Here is a 14,936-nt window from a genome sequence, read left to right on the forward strand (position 1 = left end):
AAAGAATAGTGGTTTTTCTTCTCATCATCCTAAAAATTTTGCTTAAGGATGTTCCATTTGTGTTTAAAAATAAAACTTCTTTAGACAAATATCTAAGCTAATTTAAAGGAATTTTTTCTGGGGGACATTTTTGCTCTATTTATCTTTAGAAACACTTTTTAACTTTATTATGTCATTTATGGTTGAAAATTATAATGGAACAGTTAGAAAAAAGTGTTAATTATATAGTCTACATGGTATTTAAATAGCACATTTATTACATATCTGTACTTTGAGAGACTTCTTCACAAAAACTTAATTTTTTTTTTTATTTTAGTGGGCTGGGCACCATCCCACCAACCAACTTAGATTTAAAACAGTGTTGAAAAGGTTTTGTTCACTGAATTAACTCTGAAATTTCTAATGTTCTATAATCTTTAAAGAAAATGTGATTGATTTCATATGATATCTTGTGAAGACTCTTCTATTAAAATGTATTTCACTGAGAATTTATTCTTTGAGTTGGGCTGTGAAGACTCTTCTATTAAAATGTATTTCACTGAGAATTTATTCTTTGAGCAGACGCCTAAGAAATTTATCTTGATTGCAGTGGAAGATGGCAATTTGGAACAATTATTTATCCTTATAATAACTCAAGAGCTTTTATCATCAACCACTTGCTATTTGAAGACCTGACTCCCATTCCTAAATAAGTGAATATTAATCTGCTTGTTTTTAATCCTTGTAACACAAGAATCTTTTGCTAGCCTATTCTATGGGTAATGAGTACATATTAAGTGGAAACTGAATTATCAACCTTCTCTATTGTTTTTAAAGATGTATATTAAACATACATAATAGGATGAATACTAAAGCACATTTTCTTTTAAGCATTTACATTATAGGAAACTTTCTCTAGCCACTTCAGGCTAAAGTCCAATTACTTACTAAAGGTTCACCCACTGAATTAATCAAGTTTCCCTCTCCTTTTCTCATTTTGACTGCCTGACTTCTTAAATAAAAATATATTACTGTTTACAAGAAATCATTATCCTTTATTTTCAGATGAAAATGGCAAACCAAAGACAAAAATCAAAATTGGATATTATGCCAGATTCATCCACTGGGGGTTCCAAGATTTGATTATAGAAAACATGGACCAGGGCAGCCCAGGAGGCTCAGCGGTTTAGCGCCTGCCTTCAGCCCAGGGCCTGATCCTGGAGACCCGGGATCAAGTCCCACGTCGGGCTCCCTGCATGGAGCATGCTTCTCCCTCTGCCTGTGTCTCTGCTTGTCTCTCTCTGTGTCTCTCATGAGTAAATAAATAAAATCTTAAAAAAGAAAGAAAGAAAGAAAGAAAGAAAGAAAGAAAGAAAGAAAGAAAGAAAGAAAGAAAGAAAGAAAGAAAGAAAGAAAGAAGAAAGAGAGAGTGAGAAAGAAAGAAAGAAAACATGGACCAGTACCTGTAGAAAAAATTTACCTTTTTTATGTCATCTGGAACTTAACAGCCTTAAGACCTGCCTTTGCAAAACACCGTTTTGACACGATTTTTCAGAAAGCAACTCTGAACTTTCAAATATATACCAGTTTTCAGAGTCTATACAAAAATTCTACTAGTAATTTTTTTAAATTTCAATTCTCCCATAATAATTAAAATAGAATGCATCAATAATGAACGTAAAAATTTAATGCAACATGTAGAACAAAATTCAGCATCTAATTGTAATCATGGTTGCTTCCTATCCTATGCAGGGAAAAACAAGCTCTATACTGATATATACACTACAGAACTACCTAGATGGCAAAGATGATATTCTACAGAAGCACATTTTAGGGAGAAGAAAGTACAGTATTGAATAGCCATCTAGGTCATTTCCTTAAACCAAAATTTCACTTAATTTTATTTTTTGTGATGCTCTAGTAATGCTTCAATAGTATTACAAAGAACCTTAAGTCCTCAGTGATAACATGTTCTCTTCCAGCTTTAGAAATGCAGTGGACATCATAATAGGTTTAAAAATACCTCCCTTCCTGGGTCTTCTAAGAGTCAAATGACATAACGTACATGAAAGCACTATAGATGCTATACAAATGTTAGCTGGATTCTAAGGGAAAGCTTTTTAGAGACCAAAGCTTTGGCACAGTAGAAGGACACTTGGACTCAGTGTTGGAAAATCTTACATTTGCTATCTGGTTTCTCTTAAGCAAATCACTAAATTTAATTTCTCTGAGTTTCACTTTGCTATATCTAAAACAAGTTTTAGATAGTTTAGATAGTTTCTACTGCTGTTTTGTAAAAGTGCTTTGTGTCCAATGAAGCACAATATATTGTTATTATTTATTAAATGTAATGAACTTAAAAGAATGCATTTCAAGTAAATAATTGTTTCATTTATTAATAATTTATTTTTTATTTATTTCCCTAAATAAATACAATTGTTTAATTAAAATATCTATTTAGAAAGATTAGACATTTAAAGTGAGTTATTTTTTCTTTTTAAGATTTTATTTATTTACTTTCTTATTCATGAGAGACACACAGAGAGAGAGGCAGAGACACAGGCAGAGGGAGAAGCAGGCTTCATGCGGGGAGCCCGATGTGGGACTCAATTCCAGGACTCCAGGATCACGACCTGAGCCAAAGGCAGACACTCAACCACAAAGCCACCCAGGTGCCCCCGAAGTGAGTTTTTCATTGAGTTCTTATCAAATAACCATCTCAGTGTCTCTGTGGAGTGGTCAGAGAAATGGTGGGCAAGTCCTACCTGGCCTTGAACACCCCACCATTTCAAGAATAAGTATGGCATACTTTAAATCTCTTCATGATATAAATGAAATAAACAAAAACCCAAAATTTGCTCATGTTATGTGCCACTTTAGTGGTTAAATCTGTCACCTAGCATCAATAATACTTGAGTATCGTGTACAAACATCATACACAAACTGTATGCACAATATTGTAGGCAAAATGTTGTCCTATGCCCTGATTCATGGTCTGTGTGTGTTTAGGGGAGAGGGATGGAGTTGAAATATGTACTGTAAAAAAGTATACATGTATGTTTCCTTCTCTGGCCTTCACTTGTGAAACTTATAGGTTTTATAATATAAAGAAGAATGTCAAATGACTTTTTCAAGGATATATTATTAAAACTTACTGAGCCTATTACACAGACACTGGTCTTTATTCAAAAATATAAATGTTAAAAGACTAAAATGTCAGGGGCCACATATATTTGGCCATACTTTCCCTAAAGTCCAATAAATGAGAATTAAAATAAGGAATTAAGAAGGCATTATGCTAAAGTCTAACACACACATACATTAACACACTCAAGTCTTTAGTTTTCCAGTGATTCGTTTAGACATGTGAAGAGGCAGGGAGCTCAGCAGAATCAACGAGATCTGGGAAAAAGCCTTATTTGAGTGACAGTTGTCAGACCACTTCACTGCACCTCAGTTTCCTCATCTGTAACTCACTGGGTTGTTTTAAGGACTCAGCATTATAATGAACAAATGTGACCAAAAGTATACCAGGCAGATGCTTGGAGCTCAAAATGTAAGTGATAATATTCAGTAAGTCAAGGATCTTCATTTTTAATAAACCCACCAAGTGATATTCGATTTGGCAAAGATGGGACATCCTGCACTAAATTTAATTACACTTTCTCTTCCCCACAGAATACTGGGAGTTTTCATGGGTGAATCATTAATATTTATGGAATAAAGACATCTATTTCACATTTTAATTTCACATTTTAAATATTTTCAATATAGTCACTAGGAATATAAGAAACAGTATTTGCTATGCTTAGAAAACAACACACAACTCTCTTTAATGGAAAGATAGAGCTTTGTCCTCAGAAATATTTGAGCTTAGGGGGCGCTTGGATGGCTCAGTAGGTTAAGCATTGGGCTCCCTGCTCAGTTGAAAGATTTCTTCTCCCTCTCCATCTGCCTGCCACTCCCCTTGCTTGTGCTTTCTCTCTGTCAGATAAATAAAATCTTCAAAAATATTAAAACATAAAAAATTATTAAAATAAGTATTTGAGCTTGGGTATATTGTATCATTTGAGGCTAACCAAAATGTGATTTTTGAGGTCATAGCTCTTGTTTATTGAATGTGTTTCAGATGTGAAGCTAATTACCTGCAGGTTGATCTTAATGAGCAGATACCATCTTTTAACATTGCTGGGCCTCAACAGTAATAAACAGTCACATTTCTAAACAACTTTTTCATATCCTTTGGGGCCATGAGTTTCCTCATCTTTAAAGTTTTCAATATTCTTTTCAAGGCATCTTGAATACTGGAGCAGCAATTTTCCCTGTTTGAAGCAATCGCCAGTTGAATGCTTTTGTGAATGGGAAATTAAATGGATTCAACAATGTAGATACTTTTAAATGAGAGTCCCAATGAAATTATGGATGAATCAAAGGACAGCAGGAAGTCTGTGATTTTTCTGCATTCACAAGTGTCCTTCTAAAAAATGCCATCCTTCCGAACTCTAGAGCCATTAACTCATTAATGCCAGTCTGTCTGTTTCTCTCTTAGATAATTCTTACTCTTTTTTAAATGGCTCTAAAAACTCACACACAAAAAGTTGAGTATCCAACAATATTTAATAAGTTGTATAAAGAGCAGTAAATACTACCAGTTACATTCCTGCCTTCTTGAAGTCTAACGTATAGATAGTATGGAAAAAAAAAAGTCTTAAAATCCAAAGAGAATAAAAGATAGTTATGCAGGGGGAAATTACATACAATCTTATTTAGCTACCTATTTATTATTATCACATGAACTTGTAAGCAAAATGACACTGACTTCCCAGATATAGTGACACAAACAGAAGTTTGAAGGCTTTTCTGGAAGACAGATTTAGTGAAGTCTCAAAAATGACAGAAATTTACCTGTAAAAGCTGCAAGAGGATTTGACCTGATGGTGGTGATGAGATGAAGCAGCTGCCTTTGAAAACAGACTTTTGGGATTCATCAAAGATGCTTCTGAGAAGGAGTGTGGCATGAGGAGATCAATATTTAAAGAAGAGGATTCTTGCTGTTACTAAATTACCATAGAAGAGGAAGATTCGTTGGACCTCCCGTATTAGTCATGTTGACACATATAAAATAGGTTTTTCAAGTTAATTCCCACTATTTTCATATATTCCCTCCAGAATTCAATTACTCATTCTATTAAGGGTTAATCTGAGAAAACCATTGCATGCTTTTCCAGAAGAGGAGTAAGTTAGCAGAATGATGAGAAACACAGGCGCTGGAGCTACACCACCTGGGAACAGATCTTGCCCACACTCCTTGCCAGCTGTGTGACTTGGATCAACTACTTAGTCTCTCCCAACTTCAGTCTCATCTGTAAAATGGGGATAATTTAAGATCCATCTCCTGGTTTTAATAGGAGGATGAAGTAACAGAGTGCTGAAAAAGTACTTAAATAATATGAAGTTTTATAAAGACCCAGTAGGTGCTAATTAAGATTTAGAAATGCAGGGACTCCTGGGTGGCTCAGTGGTTGAGTGCCTGCCTTTGGTTCAGGGCATGATCCTGGGGTCCTGGGATCAAGTCCCGCATCAGGCTCCCCGCATGGAGCCTGCTTCTCCCTCTGCCTGTGTCTCTACCTCTCTCTCTCTCTCTCTCTCTCTCTGTGTGTGTCTCATGAATAAATAAGTAAAAAAAAATCTTTTTTAAAAAAAATTTAGAAGTGTAAAGAAATCATTTATTTTTAATAAGATATCTTTACTGAATCATTGTGCAAACTTATACCTTCTTGATTTCTACAATAGAGGAAAAACTATCAAAACTGAAAAAATCAAAATGAATTTGAAATATATCTCAGTCATTTCTAAATAGAGATATAGACATTTTTTAAAATGTTGTAACATTTTAGTTCACTGTGCTTTTTTGATTACTTATAAAGGGGTTGGTTCTAAATACCTTGGACTACTTAAATTTCACGGACTTTGGGATCCCTGGGGGGCTCAGCGGTTGGGCGCCTGCCTTTGGCTCAGGGCATGATCCTGGGGTCCTGGGATCGAGTCCCACATCAGGCTCCCTGCATGGAGCCTGCTTCTCCCTCTGCCTATGTCTCTGCCTCTCTTCCTCAGACTGTGTCTTTCATGAATAAATAATTAAATCTTTAAAAAAGATTTCACAGACTTTATTTTCAAGCAAAGTATATATATTGAGTAATCTAACTCAAGTTATGTTAGGACTTCATTTTTAAAGGCTTTTAAAGGAGTAAAACATTTATTGAGAAAAACAAGAAAAATCATTGTGAAAAATTAGGAAGATAATATCTGGGTGATGAGGTAAACTTTGATATCTACTTAAAAGTAGGCTTTGGTAATTGGAAAAGGTTAGATCTTTTATATGGGTCTTTTGCTATAATTGTTGTTTTTGTTTTTTTGCTCTCTTCTTAGACTTTTTTCTAGGACTAGGATTAGTTACATGTGGACAATCTGATATGATAATATTGATAATGCTCTGAACTAAATTTGATCTAGAAAAATACTATTCATACCACTTTTAGGATGGATCAATGTTCTAGCGAATTATGGTTCTTCATTTTCAATCAGTTTTGATTCTGGAACTTCCATGATCTATTTTGCACTTCTTTCAGTTATTTTTAGAGTAAGACATTTTCTCTTAAGCCTAACGCAGAAGTATCTTCCCTTGAAAATACTGTGATCATTTGTCAACAATACAGTCTCAGATTCCAGATGCCTTTTCACTTTGGAATCATAGTTCAATGAATATGTATCAAGATTGTATTACCTACAGTGCAGATCAGTGCAAACTGATCTCCTCAAAAAAGGAGTTTTGCATCTAATAAGAGAGATTCCTGGCAAATAAAATGATGTGGCCTAAAAGGCATACAAATGCTTGGGATTTAAGGGGACTGATTAATATGACTAATTAATTTGGACTTTTCCTTCAAAGTCCAAAACCATGGGAGAGGTAGGCTGAGGAATTAAGCTACTACAGATCAAAATAGCTTTAGGGAGCATATTAATTGCATTATGAGGCTTAAATGGGTAACCTCAATGTAGTTCTTTGAATTGTGCTTATAAATAAATAAATTGTGCTTATAAATCTACAATGATCCCTGAAAGTGTGGGGTATAGTCCTCTGTAAGTTCACTGCGTATCCAACAGCATGCACCCTCTCTGGAGAAGCAAATGCACTGTAAGAACCTCAGACTACGCTAGGCCACCCATGCTCAATTTCTCTCCCCAAATTCATCAATCAGGCCAGGCATTCCTCCCCTGGGGAGGATGGAAGAAGGGAGCCAACAAGATGGAAGTTTCTTCCCCTTAATTTTCCTTTGGGAAGTGCAATGGAAATTCCCCCTTCTAAGAGATGGGAAAAGACAAAAGTAAGTGTTCTTGTTCCAACAGAGACAACATGCATGGAGTTCAAAGGATGAAGGGTCCAGACGGTGGGAGGATCAGGAAATAATTCAGAGAGGAGGTAGTACCTGAGATAAACTTAAAAGAAGAATATATATATATATATATTCTTATATATGTATTATATATATTATATATTATTATATATTACATGTTATATATAGTATATATTACATATAAACTTATATATTATATATTACACATATATTATATATATTCTTATATATATTATCTTATATATATTCTTATATATATTCTATATATATTCATATATATATATATAATATATAATATAAATTAGGCTAGATGAAAGAACAGGGTTACCTTGAGGAGCCTGGTAGAAAGTCCAGAAGAAAAAGCCAGAGGATCCCTGGGTGGCTCAGCGGTTTGGCGCCTGCCTTCGGCTCAGGGTGTGATCCTTGATCCTGGAGACCCGGGATCGAGTCCCACATTGGGCTCCCTGCGTGGAGCCTGCTTCTCCCTCTGCCTGTGTCTCTGCCTCTCTCTCTCTCTCTGTGTGTGTGTGTTTGTGTCTCTCATGAATAAATAAATAAAATCTTAAAAAAAGAAAAAGCCAGAAGAATTCCCAAGCATCATAGAGGACCCCAGGTGACACTGAAGTGAATTTTTAATGAACTTAGAATGATTTAAGACTCTCTTTATTAATATTTGGGAGGCAAGGAATAGACAGTCATCATAAGGTGTTTAAGATTAGCAAGCACATGTGGTATATGTTTCAGTGGATGTGATTCTGTGGAAACAGTATATTATTCAAATAGACATGGTAGGTTTCAGGCTCAGTTGCTGGACAAATGAAACCGGTATCTGTGTCACAGCCTGGAGGGGTAGAGAAGGAGAAAATGAACAAATTTACAGGGAAAAGAAAACAGAAGGCCACAGCGAAAGAATTTTAAAATGTGTAATACAGAAACTGGAACAATGCCCAGAGATGAAACCCAAATGATAATGAGAAATTAGTATTTTAAAAAAATAAAAGAATTGTGAGGACCAGAATGCAGAGGTTCGTCAATGGATTGAAATCCCTCAAGGATATTAGCAGAATTCAGTATAAGCTGGTGGAGGAAGATGGGCACCTATCCTAGAAGTTGTTTGTGACACGGATGAAGAATTAAATACCCTAAGTACAGAAAACTTAAGTGGTAAGTGCTCGTGGTTAATCGTCTGAAAGCAGTAGTGACGAGCGGGCAATATGCCCAGCTACTCTTTTGGCCTTCTAAGGAAAGAAGAGGCGAGGGACATCAGTGAGAAAATGAAGTTTCAGTTAATAAAAGGTACAGTTTAGAAGAAAGATTTGAGGATTTACTACAAGGTGCAATGAAATGCAGGCAGTCAGTAACATGCTGGGCATGATACACTGAGAAGGGAATGGACCCGAATTTAAGCGACCTGGGGAAGAAGAGCAGTCTCAGTAAGAAAAAGGATGTGAGCAAAGCATCAATAACAGAAATTAAGAAAACCATGGTCTGAGAGACCAGCTGCAAGGAACCGTGGACAGTGCAGGAGGCGGCATAATTTAATCATTTTCAGTCCAGTATGATTGTTGAACAATCATATTCCTTCAATATCTTTATAATTAGGATCAGGAATTGGCATCACCCTATTGGAGCTTGCTGTTAACGATGTGAGTTTTTAGAGACAAACACATGATCTTGCCAACACAATCTAATGTGGTCACGGTGCCATCCAGCGGTCAGTTTGATGACTTTTACAGGTACTGCCCATCACACTCTTAGGAATGTTTTATTTTATAGTGAGTATTCATTTAAGTTTCATCAAGCTTCTGTGAAAAGCATTTTACGGTATTTTCAAAAATCACATAGGAGGGATTTGATTTGCTCTCCACTTCTAAACTAATGGAGTTATATTCCAGCTTGTCTTCTATATGTGTTATGCTCTGGGAAACATGATTTAGCCTGTCTTCTATCGAAATTAATGCAATAAGGAACCATGAAATAATGGGCCTTACACTGTATTCAATTTTAGTCCTAATGGAAACACAATAGAAAATAACATCTGCGACATAGGCCTGGTTGATCATAGGAAAGTAATGGATATTTTCTGCCGTGATTTTATTGGTGCTCTGGGTTTTATCCTTCATCATATGCTCATCAGTATAGTAATAATGTAATACATACTTCGACTTGACTTGCATCTAGTCTCAGTTTGTCTGTAAGGTCACATGGGTAAATTTAGCTGGGAGACTTTAATTTGGCTGCTGACAAAGCAGGATAAATCAAGATGCCACTAGAAGGAATCCTTCTCAAAATCTTTATAAAAGCACAGCTTTTAAATTTATTGCACGCATCTTTAAAAATATATTTAACAGTAAATTTTAGTCACATCACATTTGGGACATTCAAACCTTTGGCAATGAAATCCTTCATTGACACTGAAATTCATTATTTGAATCTCCATGGCAAATTGGCTTTATGAGGTAGCTACTCTAATTATTTTCCTGTGAATCCAAGGCAAGAGTAGAGACAATTTCATCATCTTTATCATGGTTTATATGTGGAAGAACCGAACAGTTTGGCCATGGAGAACCTGTGAAGGCCTTTTGGTTTACCCCTTTCCTGGCAGGCATGAACATGTCTAGCCACCTAGAAAAACGTACATTAATATCTGGTTTTGTTTCTAAACACCTCGAGGGAGAGCCTCACTCATCACAGTTGACTGTGTCAAACTGATACAGTATTTAAAATCACTTCAATTTGAAAATGATTGGTGCCACTTATCATTTGATTATTATCACACTATTTGTCTTCAGATTTCTTGAATTCAGCTCAGGAAACACAGAATTGATTTGGAGAAGGCACTCTTGATGTAAATGATGGCACTGTCTGCAGATTTTCAAGGGTTCAGGAGCAGGACATCTAATGCTACCCAGAGTACGTCGCATAAGTGATGATGATTCTCCAGATGGAAATGCTTTATTGTTCATGAGTTATTACATTTGATCTTAACTCATGCAGCTCAATACCTCATACCATTTCTCAATATTAAATGAATACAGCATGATTTTTTAACCTAAACTCTACAATCTGCAATCATGTGATACGTTTTGGGGTGGTTTTGTTCTTGCTGTTGCATTTTATAGTTTTGAACTTTGCATTTGGGAAAACTTTAAATTTACCAAAAAAAAAAAAAAAAAAAGCTGAAGGAATAGTGCACACATATACCGTCTGCTTATACCAAATGGTAATACTCTGCCACATTGGCTGTGTCTATATAACTATTTACTTTTTTTTTTGGCTGAACCATATGGAAGTAAGTCGTAGGCATTTCATCCCTAAGTCCTTCAGTACGTATCTTAGGTATAAAAACGAGAATATTCTTCTTCATAACCACAACACCATTTCCCGACACTTGGTCTGGAACATTGGTATAATTGGTATAATAATATTATCAAATGTAATGTCTAAATGTAAATGTCCCCACTTGTCCAAAATGCCCTGGACAGCTCTGTTGTAAAGGTTCACTTGTATCTTTATAACTAATATCCTCTTCCCCTTTTCCACAATGGTTTTTGCATCTCTGGATTCTGGCCTGAATCACTATTAAATTGGCTATTGAAAAAAAAAAGGTGATTTTCTACTTTTATTATTACTTCTAACATTTTGAGACAGCCCTCTGCTGTGAAGAACGAGGTTTTAGTCCTTTCACTTAATAGCATCACCCTGGGCTCATGGTTTCTTTCTTTCTTTTTTTTTTTTTTATTTAACTTTTTATAACCTATTATCATCATTTTTCTTTTTCATGCTCACATTGTCCTAAATTATTCCAGCAGGAGCCCCTAAAAGCCCAACTCCTGTGTCTTCTTGACATGTCCCAACAGATTTGGAGCATGTCTTTACTTTCTTACATAATAAGGTCGGTCTGCCTTGCACCTTCCCTATCCCAGACGTAGAAACAAGAAGTCCTGGGATGCCTGGGTGGCTCAGTCAGTTTAGCATCTGACTCTTAATTTCAGCTCAGGTCCTGATCTAAGGGTTGTGAGATTGAGCCTCGCATTGAGCTCCACGGCTGGGCATGGAGCCTGCATTCAAACTTTACGTCTAAGTCAAATCCAACACCACAGGCTTCCTCCTCACCTTTCCCATCCATCTCATATGCCTATTTCACACCTTCCACTGTGAGGACACTACTATCTAACAACATCAGTTTATTTACCATTTCCTCTATCATACAACACACAAAACAGTTTCAGAATTACTTCAGGTTTGCTGTGTTAACAGCAAACCTACCACGTCAAGTTCAATATTTTTAGCTATTCTTTTATGTCCTTAGATTATATACCACTATGGCGTTTCACTTAACAATGGATCCTGAAACTCACACCATAGCATTTTAGAGAGAAATATTTTATTCTTTTTTTTAGAGGGTTTCTATAGTACCCCAATTTATGGATATATCAGAATTACTCAGCTGATCTGTTATAATGGCATTTAGGGGCTTTTTTCAATATTGTACCATAATTATTATATTTGTATATACAATTTTATATTTTTAAATATGTTTCTTTAGGACAAATTCCCAGAAGTAGGATAGCAGAGGCAGGGATTACCAAAAATGTATACTTTTTTTTCAAAAATTACCAAAGTCCCCTCCACAGATATTATGCCATTTTGGACTTCCACCATTGTACTTCTCACAATAACCAAATCATTATTTGTCTCTGTAGATATTAAAATATTAACTGTTTCAATATTAAGCAATAAAAGTTTTTTTTAGGACAAATGTTAAAATAAGAATTTCTTATATAACCACTTCCTGATTCCAAACTCAAATTTATATAATAAAGGTGGTAGGTGCTACTGCAGAAACAAAGCCAAACTAGAATTCTAAACAAAGCTGGATAAGCGGTATTTTGAGACTATAGTATTTATGATATCTTTTCTCATGGACTATTGGAAAATACAAAATAAAACAAAATAATTCATATGTTGGAAATTAAGAGTGGGAAGAAATCTCAGTGATTTATCGGTGAAGTACTGACAATAAAAAAGAAAAGACTGAATGTGCATCACACTATTTCTTGCAATATGGTGCTATTTCTTACTCAAAATATAATTTCCTCTCTCTTTTTTTCCTAGGGCTCTCAGTAGTCTACATATCAACCCTGTACCTTTCTAAATTTCTACTATTTCTATTAAACAGGTCTTAAGAGCCCATAGTCTTATTTTTCAGTCCTCATTCTTAAGCCACAGAGTATGAAAGATCAACTCATGTGCCTGGAACCACTTGATTCCTCTCATGTGACATCAATGGGATTTCACTGCCACCCAGCGGTACCACCTTCTCCAGATCCAGAATCTGAAAATCCACCCTCAATATCTTCTCTCTCAGCTGATCTTGCTTTTTACTTTATGAGAAAATCTAAAATATTTCAACTAGAGTTTCGACCAATTCTATCCTCCCTTTCCTACATTTTAATTTTCGCTCTTTGTTTCTCTTTCTCCAGGCTAACTGTCCACGCCCCAACCCTCCCCCCACACACAGCCACACACTCTTCCTGTGGAGTTATGTTTCATAAATCATTTCTTTTTTAGCTTATAAGTTTTTTAATCTTTTTCCTAGCAATTTCTCTTTGTCTACACACATGCTTAGGTCTCTCACATTCTAAAAAAAGCTTCCTTCATCCTATTTCCTTGAATTATTGCTTTGTCTTGTCCTTTCAAATGCAAAATTCTGAAAGGGCCTGTATTAAAATCACAGCTTCTGTTTTTTCTCTTGTTGAGCCCTTGCAATCTGGCTTCCATCTCACTAAAGTTGTCTTAAAAGTTTCTAATGACTTCTAAACCTAATTCCAGTATTCTCTCACTGGTCTCCTCCTTAAGCTCACTGTGAAGTTTGCTACTACTTATTGCCTCCCTTTCCGTGATTTTCAGGACACTTTGCTATCACAGTTCTCCTCCTGAACATTCCTTCTCTCTCTTGTTCTCTAGTAAGTCCCAACTCCTCAAATCCTGAAAGTTCTTTCATAAACCCTAGTTGGGCATTTCACCAGATGAAGAAGGTGGAGGACCATATGTGAGGATATGTCTCCTAGATTATGAAAATGGCACATTAAGGAGCCCATTGCATAAAGTCTGAAGGTAAATAGATACATAGGTAGGTTCAGATTACATGCCACGTAGTTCTAGGACTTTATTTTTGGATTACTGCATATCAGAATATTTATGGGCCACCATGTCTTCTACCAATACATATCAAAGCAACAGTTTTTAACTGACTGGAAGCAGATGTCCAAACTATAATTAAAAACACAAATGTTAACTTTTCCTTTAGCATTTCTCCTGAAAAGATTCTCTCTTAGTCTAATACCCAAAGAAAAATTACATCATATTACTATATTCAAATTTCCCTTGGTTATGGCATTAACAATGGTCTGTTACATGTGTTAGAAATCAACTCTATTTCTTTTTAAAGGCCTAACAATTGTGAATATTTAAATATTGTCTACAATAATATTGTTACAGCTTCTATTATGTAGGTCAATTTCTGATGTAACCTGGCCTTTATAGTAATCATTCAGAAATAAAACCAAACATGCTATGGTCCTTTAGTCAGGAATTTTGGCAATACTTATCACACATCCATTGCCTGAGTTATAGCACATATTTATTTGCAATAACTATATGCAAATCACTATTCTGGGTGCTAAGAATTCAAGCCAGACCAAACCTTTGCCCCGGGACTGGCTTTGATGTTATGGCACGTGTAGCTTCTTGCAGTGAGTGGTGCTGTATAGGTTTACCAGCTTTTAGCGGACACACTAAGATGGACAGGCGAGAAGATATTTTGTCTTTTTTTATTATTATTATTATTTTGATATTTTGTCTTCAATAAAAAGACTGTTCATCTTGGCCAGCAGTTCAAAACTAAGGTGATCTTGCCTTAGGGAATTTGGGGCAATATGTGGCAACATTTTTGGTTGCCACCGTGGGTGCATTACTTGCATCTAGAAATGCTGCTAAACATCTTAAGATGCACAGGACAGCCTCTTAGACAAAGAATTATCCAGTCCAAAACGCCAACAGTGCCAAGGCAGAAAAACCCAGCTGCAGGCTAAAGGGCCCACTCTGGCTTAGGTTCTCTCTTAGAAGAGGAACATAAACCACATTCTCCCACAGCCTCTCCTACATCCAACCGTATAGTTCTCCCTTCAAGTTCATTCTTCTAATCTTCTTTGTTCCATGGGCAAACACATAATGTTCAGTTGAGATCTGTACCTTCTATTTGTTTTCTGGCCTGTTCTCAAGGGTCAATCAATGCTTACTAAAGTTTTCGAGCAAGCACTAAGGTAGTAAGTTCTGTGCCTGCTGGGCATAATTATAGGAAACAACTTCATTTTTTTAAAATCTCATAACAAGAAGCATAAGCACAATCTACAAATTACGACTCCTTTCCAATGTGTTTGTGCTTCAGCCGCTCACAGCAGGCCCAAATCGCAGCCTCTTCCAGCCACCATTTTTCTAGCCACCTTCCTAAAATATCAGAAGCAACAAACCTCCCTG

The 14,936-nt window shown here is 35.9% G+C and overlaps 1 protein-coding gene and 1 long non-coding RNA gene across 8 annotated transcripts in view; one reads left to right on the forward strand and one right to left on the reverse strand.

The window, feature by feature from the left end:
• SYT1 (synaptotagmin 1) overlaps window positions 1-14,936 on the forward strand; it is a 542,097-nt gene that overhangs the window by 288,437 nt on the left and 238,724 nt on the right. The gene's annotated exons all lie outside the window — the stretch shown is intronic.
• LOC140602795 (uncharacterized) overlaps window positions 1-14,936 on the reverse strand; it is a 311,552-nt gene that overhangs the window by 48,952 nt on the left and 247,664 nt on the right. The gene's annotated exons all lie outside the window — the stretch shown is intronic.

Source organism: Canis lupus, chromosome 13 (genome assembly GCF_048164855.1).
Source record: "Canis lupus baileyi chromosome 13, mCanLup2.hap1, whole genome shotgun sequence".
Classification (NCBI taxonomy): Eukaryota; Metazoa; Chordata; class Mammalia; order Carnivora; family Canidae; genus Canis; species Canis lupus.